The sequence below is a fragment of the Sus scrofa genome, chromosome 13, assembly GCF_054392235.1.
Source record: "Sus scrofa isolate SSC_HxYL_T2T_F1_AM1 chromosome 13, Sscrofa_HxYL_maternal_Yorkshire_Landrace_v2.0, whole genome shotgun sequence".
In the NCBI taxonomy this organism is placed as follows: domain Eukaryota; kingdom Metazoa; phylum Chordata; class Mammalia; order Artiodactyla; family Suidae; genus Sus; species Sus scrofa.
Genome location: NC_139395.1, coordinates 187,041,536 through 187,060,674, shown reverse-complemented (window position 1 = coordinate 187,060,674; position 19,139 = coordinate 187,041,536). Strand labels below are relative to the sequence as shown.

The following is a 19,139-nucleotide window of genomic DNA, read 5'->3' as shown; positions in this document are numbered from 1 at the left end:
CACGTAAAGAACACAGAACGTTGTCTGGATCATAGTAAATTCTATGAAAGTATTTGCTATTATTATTATCACTAAAAACTTGTGGTTAAAAAAAAAGTCAAGCTCTCCTGCCTTCAACTTGGTCCATGATGTTTCCTATAAACCTTATAATAATTAATCAGTTAATTTCTTCTTTTCCACAATTGCTCTTTCTAGTTTTCTAATACCCAGCAAGTTTTATCTCTCTACCAAAACTTTCCTTTTTTTTTTTCTTTTTTCAGATGAGACTACCACAAAAATCACAGGTTAATATAAACCATTCAACTGGAACATCTTCAAATGTTATCCATTCATTTTTGTCCAATTTCTCTCTTAATAGAGGAAACATCTCATTTAAGATCGATATTTTTATCTAAATTTTGGGTCTCATGTCTTTTATCCTATTAGGAATATTAGATGATCAACTAGATATTTTTAAACTATTTTCCACTCAATATTGCTCACTTTTTAAACATTATTTTCTCACTCATCTTTAAAAAAAAATTCCTGAACTCTACATCTCTCTCAGGCTACCTTACTTTTTATAGCCAATCTCTAAAAAAAGTAACACAGAATATCATCATTCCTCATCTCTGCATTTTCTACTCACTTACTCCAATGTATCTTTTGTCTCTTTCCTTCCATTAAAAAAAATTATAGCTAAAGACATCAATGGCAACCATATCACTAAATCCATTGTATATGTCCAATTATTAGATCATTTCATCTCTCCCCAAATTGATCATATATAACTATTCCCTCTTTGTTAGATCTCCTCTCTTACTTTCGTGAAATCATTCTCTGATAATTTTTCCCTATATGTCCAACTATTCATCTTCATCTTGTTTATTTATTGGTTTGTTTTTAAATAATGTGACCCTCTAGCTAGCCATTAAAAGTTGGGGTTTTTCAAGTATAGATTGTAGACTGATTAAATGCTTTGATTTCTAGTCAATCTTTCCCTACTCACAGAGATTTAAGGTTTATATTCAAATAATTCCCAAACTTATCTTTTCAGTCATGACTTACTTTCTGCTCTATGCTTGTATACTTATCTATTAGTTTTTTTTTTTCTAATTGTGTATCTATGTGCCCACCTCAGACTTACAATGTCCTAAAACATATTTATAACTTTCCATCCCCTCCACTCCTCATCTGGTACTCTCTCAGTGTTCCCAATATCAATGATGGTTCCCAAAACCATCCATCCCTACATCAACCATCCATCCTACTTTCAGGAACCAGAAATCTACAAGTTATTTTAGTCTCGTTTTTTTCTTGCTGTCAAATTCAGTCTTTCATACAATTAGTATTGATTGTGTATCTGCTCTTGGCCAGGTTCTTATCTTATTCTAAGGACATAGTAGGGGGGAAAAAAGTCTGTACCATCATGGTGGATCATTTCAATTAGAGGGTATAGGAAGTAGGAAAGAAAAACAGTCAAGGAATAATGAAAAAGAATTTATCAGTTCATGATACTTGCTATGTAGAAAAATACAGCAGGTTATATTTGGGAGTGAATAATGAGGTGGCTATTTTATATTGGTTAATCAAGGATAGTTATTCTGATAAGGTGACTTTTAATCAGCTTTTGAAAGTTTTATGTTGACCTTCTCTAAATTCATTAATTATTGTAACCTCTATTTCTGTCATCTTTATATCTAAAGTACAACATTCCTCTCTTGGGCTCTACCATTAATGCATAGATTTCTTCTCATTTGCTTTGGACTTCTCTCATCCTATACTTTAAGCAGAAGTAAAAGTTATCTCTTCATAAAGGAAAAAATATACAAATCTAGGCAAGTCTCTGGGGCTTCATACACAATATATATGCCAGAAATGCTTTTTTATATTTCCAACTCACATGTTTAACTTCTAATTTTTCTTCATGTTAAAATTCACATGAACTTTCTATACTCCTTTATGATTATCAAAACTGAAAGTTTACAATACAATTTTTTTCTTTTTTTTTTCTTTTTAGGCCCACACCTGTATCATATGGAAGTCCCAGTCTAGGGGTCAAATAGAAGCTGCAGCTGTCAGCCAACACCACAGCACAGAAACACCAGATTCTTAACCCACCAAGTGAGGCCAGGGATTGAACTCACATACTCATGGATAGCAGTCAGGTTCCTTAAGGCTGAAACACAAGGGGAACTCTGACAATTTACTTTTTTTTTTTCCTTTTTGTCTTTTCAGGGCTGCACCCACAGCATATGGAGGTTCCCAGGCTAGGAGTCAAATTACACCACAGCAGGCAATGTGGGAGCCAAGTTGTATCTGTGACCCTCACCACAGCTCACAGCAATGCTGGATCTTTAACCCGCTGAGCAAGGCCAGGGATTGAATCTGCATCCTCATGGATACTAGTGGGGTTTGTTAACCACTGAGCCATGATGGGAACTCTGAAAACTTACATTTTTAATAATTTGCATACCCCTTGCCTTTTTAATAAGAATATACCTTCCAGATAGTAAATCACATTTAGATCACTATGGTATGAAATTTCCATCCCCTAATGCCATAGTTATCGCATATGAGGCTTACGATAGATGTTTGTTGACAAAATAAAATGGCATTCATATTTTTGATAGAGGGCAGAATTTTTTAATTGAGGAACAATAATATCTGCTTTGTTATTTTTCCTCATGGATATACTTGCCTGGGATCATATTTTTTCTGTTAGATTATTTTAAGAAGTGCTTCCATCTCTTTCCTCTCATTGCTATTTTTTTTTTCTGATATATTTATCTTTTCTGAATGCATTTGAAGCCAAGGAAGCAGTATCATAGAAAACAGTGAAAACTGAAATTGCATTTATTGGTTCAGCATAATATCAGTTCATTTAAACCTTTTTTTTGTAAAATGCTATTTGGTTTTGGTGGTTTAATCTTGTCAAGCATACAACTATATCTCATGTAGATGTGTTTATAATCAACAGGAAAAGTATCCCTAAAAGGCCAGGTGCTACAGGTTCAGTAAAATGCAGTGAAAAGTCTCCAGATGAGGAAAATTCCGAAGAATGTTTCAAACGAAAACAAGCAGAATTAAAGGTCAACACTGCTTCAACATTACTTACTAAAATGGGAATTTTTGAAAAGAGAAAAGTTTCCAAATCTCGGTGTGTTACACTTTCCAAAATAATATGTTTTTTATAACATAAAGAACAATAGACATTAACATTTGTTGAAACTGAAATTACCCTTTAAGTTACTTAATTTTTCATCAAAAATTCAATATTGTCTAAACATTGTTTGAATATCCCTCAAATACTATTGAATGCCTCATATGTAATAGAATCAAATACCTGAAAAAGATAGATAGGTTATAACAATATATTTATTAGTAAAGAGAATGATTTTAATTATATATATCTGTCATCATTAATTACATAAAACGACAGGTAAAAATAATGCAGTTGCTTAGTACAATTTTACTGCTTGATAGGTAGGTGGTTTTTATATGGTCTATAATGCAAAAGAATTATTAAAAGCAACCAAAATTAAATCATAAAGAAAATATAATGTGTATTTCATCACAAAATAGAAATGGGACATGGGTGGGACAGGGTTAGGATAGAGGAGATTATGACAAATATGTATTGAATTTTAATTAGGTGCCATGCACTATGCTATTTGCAACACATGATATCCCATTCATGCTTTAGTAAAGGGAACTGATTCATGAGAATTCAAAGGAGGAATAGTGGGTGGACTGAAGAGAGAGGTATAGACATGCTCTGGGACAGCAGTCTTTAAGCTCTTAAGGAATCTGGTGCCATTGAAGAAAGTCTCTTCTTATCAAGTACCTCTATTCCACAAATGATTACCAACTAGCTGCCTTATGTCAGGCTCATTGCTAAGTGCTAGAATGAGTTGATGAGTAAGAACATGATTTCTCCTCTCATAAATCATGTAGGAGGCAAACACCAAGGAGACAGTTAAAAGACTTTATAAATTGAGAGAATGGTTGGAATAAACAAGTCTCCCAATGAAATAACTGAATTTATACATAGAAATAAACAAACTCAGACAAGTTTGTAAACACAACCAAAGTTCACTGAAAGGACCCAGATGTGAAGTGAGAACAGCAGTTCTGTTTTTTTTAAAAAAGCAAGAATTGAAGGTAGTTTTAACCCTGGGATTGTTCACTCTACCCAGGGGCCAAGGGCTTCTCAATTGACATTTGAACACAGGGGAGCAGAGACAAAGTGGAAAACCTACAGAAACCTGTTATAAAATATCACATTCAAACAGAGTACACCTTCAGGGTTGATTCAACAAGAAATAAGCTGCACTGAGGTGGACGCAGAGGTGAAGTTTGACAACCTCAACTTTGGCAGAATAAATAAAAATTTCTTCGAAAAATCCAAAATCTTAAGATACCTCTACCACTAATTTTTCATCCCAGCATGCTACCTATGTTCCCTGAAAAACATCAAATATCAAAGGGAGCTTTAAAATTTAAAGTGGTCCTAGTTATTAGTGGCCTCCAGTAGGGGATAGCAGCAAATGCAAATACTGACTGGAGAAACTCAATTCAAGGAATACCTACAAATGGATCACAGATTAAGTTGCATTAAGAAAACAAGCAGTTTGCAAACAAACATAACACAAGTAACCAAGTCACTAATAAGTGAGCACCAGCATAAATGACAGATACCAGATAGGGTCCAAACATGTTGTAAATGTTGGAATGATTAGACACAAATTTAAAAATCAAACATAAAATGTATTAATTATGCTTAGTACATTTAAAGGAAAAAAGAAAACTTGACTACATTCATAGGAAAAAGTATGAAAAATGACTAAGGAGGTTTTTTAAAAACCCAAATAAATATTCTAAAAAAAGTTATATCATAAAAACTAAACAATATCATAGTAATTAAAGTTAAAAATTCAATGGATAGGTTTAAAGATTAAAAACGATTAGGGGACGGGGAGTTCCCACTGTGGCTCAGTGGTTAACGAATCCGACTAGGAACCATGAGGTTGCGGGTTCAATCCCTGACCTTTCTCAGGGGGTTAAGGATCTGGCGTTGCTGTGAGCTGTGGTGTAGGTCACAGACGTGGCTCGCATCTCCCATCGCTGTGGCTCTGGCATAGCCCGGTGGCCACAGCTCTGATTAGGCCCCTAGCCTGGAAGTTCCTATGCCATGGGTGCAGCCCTAGAAAAGACCAAAAAAAAAAAAAAAAAAAAAAAAAAGGAAAAGATTAGGGCAAATTTTCCAGGGCACAGTCTAGTGAGGCAAGAGATATTAGATGTGAAAACATGTGAAGAAATATATAAAATACTATGAGAAGATCCTACAGTCTCTTCATTCTATAGGAGAGAATGGCCCAGCAGAAAAGATAATGGTGAGAATTCTGGAAAGCGACAAAACACAAACATCTAAAGAGTCAAGAAAAACAATAAATCCCAATCAGATTAAGTTAAATAAATATCAGCATATAGTCATATCATAGAGAAGGCCATATCTTAAAATTAGCCCAAGATAAAAGGAAGCTGATATTCCAAGTTAAGATTTTTAGATTAAAATTTAAAAAGTTCCCAATCTCAATAAGTAGTGTAAAATTACAGTAGAAAGATTTTACCAATAGGCTGAAAGGATATGCCCGTCACTATACATTAGCAATGATGATATACTGTTACCCATGTTGTCATTATTTAAGCAAAATTATATATCTGTACTTCTGTGCCCTCACTTAGCTATAATATAAAATGGCCCAACATGAAAAATAAATGCTCCCATTCAGAAAGGGAAGAATAGAAGGTATGCAAAGCTACAGATATGGATCTATTCTGAAATCTCTTTGAGAAGTCAAGGTCCTTCTAACATGTATTATTACTAGCTTCTGTTCTTATGATTTAGGAAGTAACCCCCTTGGGCACATTTTCCTCTAGAGCAGAAGTTAGTAAACTGCAGCCTTAGAGACAAATCCAGCCCTTGAACAAATCTATTTTTAAATGTAATTTTATTGGAACATAGCCACAATAACTGGTGCAAATATTGTTTATGACTGCTTTTGTGACAGAAATAAGTAGTTGCAACAGAAACCATATGACTTACAAAGCTAAAATATTTGTATGAGGCCCTTTACACAAGTTTACTGACCCCTACTTCACTGTCCTTTCATCTAGCTAAAATGGTTATTGGATAGTATTCTTTTTTCTTAGGAAACCACATGGCATTCTTAGCCCACTTCCTGCTTATAGGAGAAGGGGAGCCAAGGGTTATTTGAAGGCTTAAATAGTCACAGTAATTTTCATTCTAGATTCAAGGGGTCTTTAAGAGAACAATTGTGGGGGCTTGGGCTTTTTTGTTTGTTTTAGAAGAGAACTTCTGGATCTATTACAGAAGTAGGTCACAGGGAGTCTAACGATGAAATGCAATATGCAAGAACTGGGAAATGAAGATAAAGCATAGCTAAGCCATTGTTTGAAAGAAAGAGATGACTGTGGAAGAAATGGGGGCTTATGAATTAAAAGTTCTTGCCCACAGGCAATTTATACAACTTAAGGGATTTACTGGATGCCTCTCCTTCAAAAGAATTTTCAGCTTTATCTTATGCATTAGTTGGTTTTCCATGACTGGAACTGCTCTAAATGTATGAAACCTTATTACTACCATTCCTTTCTATATGCAAAACTGTTTACTCTTTACCAAGCTCCTCACTCTCTTGAAATACACTGCTAAAAGTAATAAATAAAAAGCACACACTCACTACTCATATTCTATTGTTCAAACTCTTTTCCTAACATCCTCCTATGGAGGCTACCAGTTTACTAAATATTTTGCCACTGCAGAGACAAATCACTATTTTTCCTGACTTTGGTCCAAATTTCATCACTGTCCATTGCTCAATGGCTTTTCAGTTTTTCTTACAACACAGTGATACTAATCACTTATGCACTTATTTTCTTATCCAAAGCCATAATATGTCCCTACCCAACTGTAACAGGAGCTGAGTAGTAAAGTTTTCTATATGTCAGAAGGAAATAAAAATTATTAGTGAGAATCACTAATATTTACCACAAATTAAAAAGCTTTATTCAAATGCAAAAATAATGTGCCCACAAAGAAGATTTTAAAAGACATTTCCAGGAAAACATTTTAAAAATAAAAGAAATGGAAAGAGTTTGAAGCTCGGTAAGGAAACTCTAAAGAATATATTTTAAGCAAAAGGAACATAACGCCAGAAAAAATATCCAGGATGTTTAATTTTAAGTAAATGAAAGCCAAGGAAAACGGGAAAATATTGGTAAGTCTAAACACATTGAAAGTATATAAATCAATAACCTTAATGCTGTATGCAGTTAAAATGAAAAGAGCAATAACACAAATTATGCCAAACAACTATAGTAATATATGTCAGAATGTAGTGAAAGGAGATAATGATTTGTAAGATAATGTGTAGGAGTATAAATCTTTTCAGAAAATTTACACTATCAAATGTGAGGTATGCATGGAGTAATTTCTATGTTAACTAATGCAATGATAAAAACAAAAAATATAACATCAAAAGTAGTTCAGGGAAAAAATGAAATAAAAATAATATTGAGTAGAGTGAAAGGAATCCATAGGAAGAATCAGACAGAGAAATGAAATAGTCTATGGAATATATACTTTATATTTACTTTTATATTTAATTCTGTTTTTTTATTCTCAATTATTTATGACTACCAAAGTAAAACTTATAATTTTATATATATATAGTCCTCATTCTCTCTCTCTCTTTATATATTTATCCATACAAATATCTATCTAGGTACATGACTGAGTGATGTGAAGTGAAAAAATTAACTGCTTTAAGGATATACAATTTGACTGAAAGTATTTCACTAAACTGATTAGAATACAAAAAAATTAAGTATCACAAAAATAAGTATCAAAAGAACAAACCTAACCTAAAATAATTAATGCTCACTACTATGAAATCAATGTTTATGTTGCTGCAAAATTCATAAATTGATATCTGAACATGCAGTACTTGGAGATGTAGTCTCTAGGGAAATAATTCTGTTAAACAAGGTCATAAGGGTGAGGCACTGATTGTGTAGGATTAGTGTACTTATAAGAAGAGATACCAGAGAGCTCCCTCTCTCCATGTTCACTGTCACTGAGGAAAGTCCAGTCCACATGAGGACATAGCAAGAAGGCAGCCAACTACAAACCAGGAAGAGAGTCCTCACTGTAAACTGTATTAGTCAGAACTTTGATCTTTGACTTCAACTCTGCAGAATTGTGCAAAAGGTTTCTAGGATTTAAGCCACCTAATCTATGGTATTTTTAGGGCAACTCAAGTTGACTAATCCACCCTCATGAAATATAAATGGGTTAAACACTCCAATGAAAAGGCAGTGATTGTAGATGGTGTATAAAAGCAAGAGTCTACTATGTGCTATCCATGAGGGGCACACTTAATTATAAAGAAATCAAGAGATTGAAAGTAAAACTATGGAAAAAGTAGTTCTTGCTGTGGCAAAACAGGATTGTCAGTGTCTTGGAGAGTTGGGATGCAGGTTCCACCCACAGGTTCAATCCCCAGCTGGGCACAGTGGGTTGAGGATCCAGTGTCACTGCAACTGCAGCTTCGGTCATGACTGCAGATATGATCCCTGGTCCAGGAACTCCATATGCCTCAAGGAGGCCAAAAATGAAAAAAAAAAAAAAAAAAAAAAAAAAAAGGAAAAAGAAAAATCCATATAAAAGAATGGAAAAGAATGTAATATACAAAGACTGGACATAATAAAGCTGGAGTGTCTATATTAATATGAGGGAAAAGAAGTCTCCAGAATAATATTATACAGGGGAAATGTATCAGGAGATATAATGGCTAAAAAATACATATACATATATAAAACTTTTCCTTATATAATTGGCAAAATGTCCCTGTGAAGCTAAGTACTGGACATTTATTTGTTGGGATATTTCTGATTCAGTTTCAATACTAATAATCAGTTTGTTCAGCTTATCTACTTCTTCCTGATTCAGTTTTGGAAGATTGGACATTTCTAGGAATTTATCCATTTCTTGAAGGTTTTCCAATTTGTTGCCATATAGCTATTACAATATTCTCTTATGTTGCTTACACCACTGTGATGTCAGTTGTCATTTTTCACCTTTCATTTCTTACTTTGTTTATTTGAGTCTTCTCTTTTTCTTATTAGTCTGGCTAAAGGCTAAATATCTTGTTCATGTTTTCAAACAAGGTGCTCTTGATTTCACTGATGTTTTATATCATTTTTGGTCTCATATTTTTTTCCTCTCTGATCTTTATTATTTTTTTCTTTCTTCTGACTTTGGACTTTGTTTGCTCTTCTTTTTCTTGTTCCTTTAGATGACATGTTAGGTTGTTTATTTGAGATTTTTCTTTTTTCTTAAGAAATGCTTGTATTACTATAAATTTACTTCTTACAACTATTTTTGATTATCACATATATTTTGGAAAGTTGTATTTTTATTTTCATTTATCTCAAGTTGTTTTCTGACTTCCTCTTTGGTATCTTTGTTGACATATTTGTTTTTTCAGTAGCACACTGTTTAGACTCTACTGGCAAAATGTTGCAATAAATGTTGATATTAGAAAAGAGAAATTATCTAAATTTATTGCTATAAACTCTGGCCTTTAAGAGCAAGAAAAAATATTCACCTAAACCTAACACAATACTAAGAGGACTTATTTTTAATGGGCAGAAATTAGAACAGAAACCTCAAAATAAGTGGTCAACATACATTTAGTATTCAAAATATTTTTAGTTATTCACAGACTTTATTAGTCATAAAGGAGTTGTAAATTAAAACAAGATACTACTAAGCAGATGGACAAAAGTAAAGTTATTACATCATTTGTTAGTAAGGATGTGGAGTAACTTCAATTATCATACACTATTACTAGAAAGGAAAAAAAATGGTACAAATACTTAAGAAATCTATTTGGGAGCTCCTGTCATGGCTCAGTGGTAAGGAACCCTACTAGTATCCATGAGTACATGGGTTTGATCCCTGGCCTTGCTCAGTGTGTTAAGGATCTAGCATTGCTGTGAACTATGGTATAGGTTGCAGATATGGCTTGGATCTAGTGTTGCTGTGGCTGTGGCATAGGCAAGAAGCTGCAGTTCTAATTCAACTCCTAGCCTGGGAGCTTCCATGTGCCATGCGTTAGCACTAAATAGAAAAACAAAACAAAACAAAACAAAACAAAACAAAACAAAACTCAATCCTCAAAACCAAAACTCAAAAATAAATCATTTTGGACATTTCATGATTATTACATAACTAAACCATCTTACTTTATACATCTTTTCACATAAAATGAAAATCTATGTCTACACAAATTCTTACTTACAAATGTTTGTAGAAGCTGTGTTTTCAATAGTTCAAAACTGAAAAATATCAAAAATATTCTTTGAAAGGTGAATGGTTAAAGAAAATATAGTGTTTCATGCATTGGGATACTGCTCAATAGCAGAATGAAGGAAAATATTGTCTAACAACAACATGAAGAAATCTAAAAATTATTATGCTGAGGGAGTCATGTCAATAAAAAATATGGCCCAATCTCCCTAAAACCAAAAATGCAAAGAAAGAGAAGGCAACAGAAAACTCGTTGCTTAAAAAATACTAAAGAAAGAGTGGAGTGAAAAATGTCATGAAGAATATTTGGAGTATATGGCAAATGTTCTGCATCTTGGCTACAGTGATGGTTTCACAAGTTTATACTTCTGTCAAAACTAACTGTGTTATAGAAAAAAACCCTAACTGAATTATATACTTTAAATTATTGCAGTTTACTGTTCCCAAAATATCATTCATTAATTTTATTTTTAATATTTGACAATGTTATTTACTAGTGATAAAAAAGTGATAGTTCATAGTGTCAGAAGTTCAATTAAGCAATATGTATAATAAATTTGAATTTCAGGTAGTATGAATTCCCTATATATAAGCTTAATTGACAGAATATTAGAAATGAAAAAGTCCACAATTATATGATTATATAATGAGAATTATTTATTAAAGATTGCAAAAGTTAGGAATAACATGATTAACAAACTTTAACTAATCAATGTGTATAGAATGCTACATCTACAATGGTAGAAGAGACATTCTCTTAAAACCCAAAAAATTTAAATTGACAATATCCTCAACACTAAAACAACCATCATTTAGGCACAATCCTGAGATCATGCAGAATATCTTTTCTGATTTCAATGCAAATATTAAAAAAATCATTATTAAAAAGTTAAATAGGAAATACTTATATTGGTACATTATGAATCATGTGCTCAAGTAACAATTTCATAAAAAGACCTATCATAAGAAAAGAACTTTAATGTATCTTAAGCATACTATTCCAAAGTAGACTGACACATGGCTCTAAACAGAGTGAAATTGTTCTCAAAAAGTGATGTGTATCTGTTTAGGATTAAAAAAAAATTCAGGAAGCTAGGAATAGAGGGAAATACCTCAACTTGATAAAGAATATCTAAAAAAACAAACAAACAAATAGAAGCTATCAAATATTTAATGGTAAGAAACTTGAATTTTCCCACTAAGATCAGCAATAAGACAAGGATATCTCCTCTCATAACTGGTTTTCAATATCATATTGTAAGTCCTAGCTAATGAAATGTGAAAAGGGGGAAAAATGTTATATATATTGTGAAGGAAACTATAAAATAGTCTTTGTGCATAGATTGCATGATCACCTATGCTGAAAATCTAAAAGAATCCACAAATATACTCCTTGAAGTATTAAGAAAATATAGTAAATTTACAGGATACAAGGTTAATATACAAAAGTTAATTGCTTTCCTGTATACTGGCAATAGCAAATGCAATTTTAAATTAGAAACAAATACAATTTAGAGTTTCCATCATGGCTCAGTGGTTAACGAAACTGACTCTCATCCATGAGGATGTAGGTTTGATCCCTGGCCTTGCTCAGTGGGTTAAGGATCCAGTATTGCCATGAGCTGTGCTGTAGGTCACACACATGGCTCAGATCTTGCATTGCTGTGGCTCTGGTGTAGGCCTGCAGCTACAGCTCCGATTGGACCCCTAGCCTGGAAACCTCCATATGTCACAGGTGCAGCCCTAAAAAAAGACAAAAAGACAAAAAAAAGAAAATACAAATTACATTACCACCCTCCAAAATAAAATAAGATTCAGAGAAAATCCACACACATTTTAAATGATTGTAGTAACAAAACCCCACCTACCAGGGAAAGAAACTACATTGGGAGAATCAATATTATCAAAATGACTATACTACCCAAGGCAATCTACAGATTCAATGCAATCCCTATCACAGTACCAAGAATATTTTTCACAGAACTCGAACAAAATGTCTTAAAGTTTATTTGGAAGCACAAAAAAACACGGAATAGCAAACTCCATCCTGAGAAAGAAAAATTGGAGCTGGAAGAATCAGGTTCCCTGACTACAGAATATACTACAAAGCTACATTCATCAAAACCTTATGGTACTGTCACAAAGACAGAAATATAGATCAGTGGAACAGGATAGAAAGCCCAGAATTAAACCCACACAACCTACAGTCAACTAATCTATGACAAAGTAGGCAAGAATATACAATGGATAAAAGACAGTCCCATCAATAAGTGATGCTGGGAAAACTGGACAGGCACATGTAAAAGAATGAAGTTAGAACACTTCTTAAAACCATATACAAAAATAAACTCCAAATGGATTAAAGACCTAAATATAAGAAAAGATTCTATAGGACTCTCAGAGGAAAACATAGGCCAAACCCTCTCTGACATAAACCACAGCAACATCCTCTCAGATCTACCTCTTAGAGTAACACAGGAAAAACAAAAATAAACAAATGGGACTTAAAAGTTTCTGCATAGGAAAGAAAACCCTAAACAAAATGAAAAGACAACCCACAGAATGGGAGAAAATATTTGCAAATGAATCAACTGACAAGGGATTCATCTCCAAACTTTATAAATACCTCCTACCACTCAATACCAAAAAAAAAAAACAACCCCATCAAAAAAGGGGCAGAAAATCTAAACAGACAATTCTCCAAAGAAGACATACAGATGGCCAAAAAAAACACATGAAAAGATATTCAACATCACTAATCATTAGAAAAAGGTAAATCAAAACCACTATGAGGTACCACCTTACACCAGCCAGAATGGCCATTATCAAAAAGTCTACAAACAACAAAGACTGGAGAGGGTGTGGAGAAAAGGGAACCCTATTAAACCTTGGTGGGAATGCAAATTTGTGCAACCACTGTGGAAAACAGTGTGGAGATTCTTCAGAAAATTAAAAATAGAACTACCATTTGATCCAAAAATCCCACTCCTGGGCATCTATCTAGAGAGTACCATGACTCAAAAAGATACATGTAGTCCAATGTTCATTGCAAACTATGTACAATAGCCAAGACATGGAAACAACCTAAATGTCCATTGACAGAAAAGTGCCCAAAGAAGATGTGATACATATACACAATGGAATGTTACTCAGCCATTAAAAGGAAAGAAATAACAGCATTTGTAGCAACATGGGTGGACCTAGAAATTATCATGCTAAGTGAAGTTAGTCAGACAGTGAGACAACAACATCATAAGCTATCACCTACATGTGTAATCTAAAAACAGGACAGAATGAACTTCTTTACAGAACAGATACTGACTTACAGACTTTGAAAAACTTATGGTTTCCAAATGAAACAGGTTGAGGGGTAAGGGGATGGGCTGGGGGTTTGGGATGGAAATCCTATAAAATTGGGTTGTGGTGATCCTTATACAACTATAAATATAATAAAATTCATTGAGTAACTAAAAACACAAAAGAAACCTCTAGAAGCTTAAATTTTCTGCAGACAGGAAGCAGGTTGAAAATGTTACACAAGTGAAAAACCATTTCTTAAGTGAAAAATATTTACCTCAGAGCATTGATCCAAAATCCCCAAAATGGTTCCAAGAACCAATAAGAGAATTAGGAAGACACTCTCAGATTAAAATTAAAAATAAAAACAGACCCTAATCAAGGAATACCTTGTGTTCCTTGAATGGGGAAGGTCTTGTAAACTGATGTCCAGATAGATTTAAGAATTGCTGTGGGCTAGTGACCACTAGATAACTTTTGCTACTTCTGGTGATTGACTCTTTCCATTTCTGCTGCTCTGCATGACTTCCTAATTTTACTTTGAGTATGGGGGGGTAATAATTTATCTGTTTAAATAACAGTTCTCTCATTAAGAGAAACTGAATATCGAGAGCTTCTCCACATCCAGACCTAATGTAAATAATGAGAACATGGACTGGTCTGGCAATTGGAAAAGACTTTGGGGGATTCTAAAATATCAGTAAACATATTTTAACATGAGGAGTAATGTGAATATTTTGTGGCTAAAAGTCTTTGTAACCCCCTTCTTTCATCAAGATATAGAGTCTATTTCCTTACCCCTTAAATATGGGCTGTGTGTATAATTTGTTTGACTAAGAGATTACTATGGACACTGTACTCTGTTGTAACCCAAGTTCTTGAGAGTCCTGTGGCTTTTGCTCTTGCTCTCTTAGAATGCTTCCACCATGTCAGCAGGACTGAACCTCACACCTATTGATGTGAGATCATGTTAAGGGAAAGGTTTAGCCATACCAGCTGAGACCCCAGAAAAAAAAAAAATGACAAGTCTTAGTAGATACTGTGTAAAACAAAGATAAATTGTTCCCAGCTAATTCCAGTCAAAATCCCTGACCCAAAGAATAATGAGTAAATAAGAAATTTTTGTTTTTAAACACCAAATTATGGAGTGACTTGTTACTCCGCAATAGATAGCTGATATGTTTGTAATCATATTGTTTATAATGCAATAGAGCTAAAAGCTATCTAATATTTTCAGTAGAAAATTGATGATTGAGAAAAGAATGGATTGCTACTAAAACAGTGTGGGTGCTATGGCTTGAAGTTGCCCTTTCCAAAATTTATGTTGAAATTCTAATGCTCAGTGTGATGGTATTAGGAATTGGGGCATCTGGAAGGTGCTTAAATCATGAGGATGGAGCGAGCCCTCATGAATGGGATTAGTGCTCTTATAAAAGGGACTAAGAGAACTCCCTAGCCCCACCCATCAGGTGAAGACACAGTGAAGTTGGCAGTCTACAACTCAGAAGAAAGCCTTCACTGAAGACTAAATATGCTGGCACCCTGATCTTGTACCCCTAGCCTTCAGAATTGTGAGAAATAAATTTCTATTGCTAATAAGCTACCCAGTCTATGGCATTTTGTTACATCAGCCCAAACAAACTGATGCAGGGGTAAAGAAGGAGTATCTTTGGGGTGCATAAGATCTCTTGGGCACTTACTACTCAGAAGATTCCCTTAGTACCGCCCTGCCCTATGTTTAACAATGTAAAAATACAACCCAATACAGGCAAATCTGACAGTGGCCCATACACATCACAAATTAAATTTCAGGTTAGGTTACTTCACAAGGAACCAAATGGTCAAGATGTTTATTGAGGATAAACGGAATACAGAATGAGTACTAAAATAAAATAGTTATAAATACTTGCTGTAATCTTGCATTACACATATTTTTCCAAATTTATGTATATTTATATGAAAATTTTCTTCACATATAATATTTGTATATAGTATATAAATTATAACATATTCACATATTATTGCATTATATTAACATTAACATTTATTAAATATGAGGTTGATTAGTTTTGCACATAAATGAATATGTGTTTAGGAAAGTATAATGCAGCAGGGATCATGCCACTGTGCAAAATAAATCACAAAAATATATTAAGTGTAATTAAATTTAAGTCAATTTTACAAGCAGGTGGAACAAAACAATATATAAGTAGGGACAAATACAAAGATGGTTAGACTTTTAAAAAAAAGAATGGAAATTTTTTAAAAATGTAAGTAATAATACTAATAAAATAATAATATGCCGTAAATTATTTATTATGGTCAGGAGTAGTCTAAGGGTTTTTAAATGTTATAATTATTTAACTGTCATATTAATTCTGAGTTAGGTTCTAACATATTTAAACATAATAATTATCTGTAGATACTACTATTACCTACATTTTACCTATCATTGCATTATTTTTCACATACATCATTCAGAGTTTTAGTAAATAAATGGAAACTCTAGCAGCCTCATGTGAATTGCTTGATTATCTCCCATAATTGGATATGTTTAAATATCTATAACAAAGCTCTTATTTTATATAGAGATAATAATAATGTATAAATAAACAATACATTAATAAATGTATTATAATTTAGATCCTCTATTAACATAGTATAAAATTTAAAAGAAGGAAATTATTTTGCATCATTATATCAAACTGAGGAAGAAATAAGTACAGTACCTGGTTGCAACAAGTATTTATAATTACTTTCTTCTCTTACTCATTCTTCTCTTACTCTTTACCCTCAGCAAGTATCTTAGCTTGTTTGGTTCCTTGTGGATGAGACTAACCACATCACTGAAGTGTGTGGGCCACTATCAGATCTGCCTCTATTTAGATATCACAGTTTTCCTTTGTTAATCACAGGTCAGGTCAGGACTAAGAGGTGCCCTAGGGAATCTTCTAAGGGGTTTCTGTGACATAAAAATCACTCCATACCCAGCACTCCTTTAAGAGGGTAAAGTCAACTGGAAAATTGTTTGAATATTCTTGTTTTCTTTCACAACATAATTGCTACAATACCCACAGACACTAATTATAAATATCTAAAAGACCCAATTTTCTTTAAATTCCATTTAAGATATAATCTAAATTCCTTATGCTGCAATTTATGTCGGTTCTTCTAGACATTTTCAGAAGAATTAGAGAATACAGTGTACCATTCTCTGTATAATTGTCTGTCATATTCTTAAGAGATAATTCTAACTTATCTCTTGGTTTCCTAGTCTTCAGGCTAAATAATTACAGTCCCTTTAACCTTCTTTTGGAGGTCATATTCTTAATCCTTTAATCATTTAGGAACTCTCTTTTAATCCCCTGTAAATTCCCTTTTAACTTGCAGAGGCAAAACTAGATGTGGTACCCATGAAAGGTTTTAAGCACGCTGAGTTGCTGAGTATAATGGGAGATTTATCTCATGGTATCAACACATTCTTCTTCTCACCATGAATCCCAGTATTGCACTATTTTTATAACTAAGGAATGACATTGTGCACTCATGTTCATCTTGTTAGTTCATCTTGTTACCCACTGCTAATGAATAGCTCCCATTGGGATTATGAACCAGAGAACCAAAGATGTCACTTCATAGGATCAAATGTGAATTACACATTTCACAATAAAAGAATAATCATGCAAATCCAGTGACCTTCCTCAATAATGAAATGACTATCAATTATAGCTTACCCTGGGCATATTATCAACCAATGTGGGAGTTTGAGATTCATGTTATCTTCTATCATTATAATAAAAGATCTGGGTAGCCCAATGTGAAGCAGAAAGAGATGGGTGGATTAATTTTAAATTAAGCAGTATGCTTCTAACATATGCCTTAAAGTGATTCTGTACTGCTCACTCAAAGTCACATCTTTTTATTAATAGTATTATATTTTTTACCATCAAAAGGAGAAGTGTTTATGCAAGTTTCTCATGAATTCCCCTAAAACTTTCTACACAGTGGCCAGTCAGGGCAGTCAAGAGGCTGCACAAAAAGTTACCTGAGAAGATATTTTGTTTTTGTTTTTAAATTTTCCTTTCCTTTTCTTTTCTTTTTTTTTTTTTTTTTTTTTTTGTGTGTGTGTCTTTTTGGGGTTTCATCTGTGGCATATGGAAGTCCCCAGGCTAGGGTTAATAATGGAGCTGCAGCTGCCAGGCTATGCCGTAGTCACCAAATCTAAGCCACGACTGTGACCTATCCTGCAGCTTGAGGCAATGCTGGATCCTTAATCCACTGAGTGAGGCCAGGGATTGAACCTGCATCCTCAGGGACACTATGTTGTGTTCTTAACCCACTGAGACACAAAGGGAACTCCTAAATTTTACATGTTGAAATAATCATAGAATTCCAAGAAGTTACAAAGAAATATACAGGAAGTTATCATACACCCTATATGCAGACTCACCCAATATTAAAATTTTGCATCACTACAGTACATCAAAATCAAGAAATTGAGATTAGTACAATCCAGAGAGCTTAATTTGATTTAAAGTTGATAGATTGTATATTTGGATTACTTAAATAAGGAATTTGTAGAGAGGAAGCTACTCAATCAGGACATTACATTAATATTATGATTTATTATATTTAACATATTACACAAAGTGTTTTGTAATTTTGATGTTATATGGTTTCTCCTATTGTCATTATTATGCTTGCTATGTTTTATAAATATAATATTTTTAGAGAAAAAAGAAATGAATAGGCAAAATATGATACAATTGCAAAAGAAAGATTATATTCTGCTGAAAGTATCAGGGAAGGATTGATTAAAGCAGGAGGAATTGAAAATGTGCTATAAAGATAGAGATTTGATGTTAGAAAAATGGGAGGAAATCTATGAACATAAGCAAAGACTGTGGGTGGGATTATAGGGTTCATGAAAGAAAGAAATGAAAAGTACAATGGGAAAGCCAGATTGTTGGATGCCTGAAAAACAAATCAATTGCTTTTAGTCTCATTCCTTAGACAACAGGAATTCAGAAGACATTTTCTACAATAAACTATCAGATCAATGTTTCAGAAAGATTCATTCAGTAAATGTGTGCATAATGAATTGAAGGACCTCAGACTAAGAATAACCCAAGAGAAAGCAATTTTGACCATTCATATATAAAGAATGCAGATTTAATGTAGGATGTTGAATATAATAATAAATTGAAGATAAATGAAAAAAAGGAAATAGCTATGATTTTTAAGCAGTAGGGAAAAAATCTGATATTTTGAGCCTCTGTCCAATTAAGAGCAGTTGAAATTCAGGATTAAAAAATGTTACTATTGAAGAATAAAAGATGAGTGTATAGTGATGAAATGGAAGCGTTAGATATAGATTGATCTTTGAAAGAGTTTAATGATTGAAAGAGAGTGAATGGTTGCAGAGGTGACTACAAGATTAAATGTGGACAGAGGAGACAAGTTAGAA

General features: G+C 33.3%; 1 long non-coding RNA gene across 1 annotated transcript in view; it reads right to left on the bottom strand.

Annotated features, from left to right (window-relative positions):
- The window catches only part of LOC110256457 (uncharacterized), a 394,262-nt gene that overhangs the window by 350,585 nt on the left and 24,538 nt on the right, over nucleotides 1–19,139 (bottom strand). The window lies entirely within an intron of this gene.